The sequence below is a fragment of the Geospiza fortis genome, unplaced genomic scaffold (genome assembly GCF_000277835.1).
Source record: "Geospiza fortis unplaced genomic scaffold, GeoFor_1.0 scaffold162, whole genome shotgun sequence".
Taxonomy (NCBI): Eukaryota; Metazoa; Chordata; class Aves; order Passeriformes; family Thraupidae; genus Geospiza; species Geospiza fortis.
This window is the reverse complement of record NW_005054316.1, coordinates 8,570,414-8,571,516: the sequence shown is the minus strand read 5'-3', so window position 1 is coordinate 8,571,516 and position 1,103 is coordinate 8,570,414.

Here is a 1,103-nt window from a genome sequence, read left to right as displayed (position 1 = left end):
TGGTCACCATTACACCAGCATGAATGAGACACATCAGTGCTTCCACTTCCTACCATAAAGGTAGCAACACAGTCAAGACACTTGAGGTCCCTGCAAGGGACACCAGTGGCAGAGGGTCCATGAGTGGCTGCAGGCCTGTGCAGGCCAGAGAAGACTGAAGTTTGCATCCAAGACCAGAAGCAATGCTGCTGCTGCAGCCAGATATCTGGCATTTTTGAGAAGGGAGGAGGCTGGGGGGCACAGGAAAGGCTTGAGTGCTCACATGTGTGAGTAAAATACAAAGGAAGCAGCCATACCTAAACAATGGTCAGAGAAATAAAGGTTTAAACATGATTTAAAGAGGATGAGAGGTCGATAGATATCATAGGAGAATTAATATGCCCTTTTCTTGCCCTGTTCCATTCCCCTCCCCCGCGAAATGTGGTGCTATCTATATTAAAAATTGCGGGGGGATGGGCGGGAGCTGAAGGGGAGAAGGAGGTCATCTCTCCCCGGTTAAATCTAAAGGGAAAATAAATTTCAACATGCTTTGCAATCCCTAGGAAATAGAAGATCCCCGATTTGAGTAAGCATTTTAAAGGATTTAAGCACTTCCAGCAGTTTTGTAAAGAAGAACGAGAAAAATGTGTTTCGTGAGGGACTTAGAGAAAAAGTTCCCTCTTTGTATCTACATTTGGTGTGAGAAAGGAGCAAATAGGCTTATGGCTTTGTATCGTGTCAGTTGGGGGAAGAAATGAAAACCCTTCCTAAGCCTCCTCCTCCTCCTCTTCCCTTCCCCCCGTCCATGCGAACGGTCAGAGAGGCTTTTGGGCTGAAATCCTGATGATTTGGAAAATGCGCCCAAATCACATTTCGGTGCACCAGGGCCTGCCCCGACCCCCGGAGGAGCGGGCTCAGCCGCGGGGCCCCGCGGCGCTATCAGGCTTCTCCCGCCCAGCGCTCAAGATGGCCCGGCCGGGTCGGTGCAGGTAGACCGGGTCCGGGCTCCGCCGTGCCCCACGGTCCCGGGAATTCCCCCCTCGCCTTCTGGAGCCTCTCGCAATGGAGGATTTCCCCCACAACGGAGGATTCCCCCTAACACAGGGGTGGCGGGGCGGGCAGGA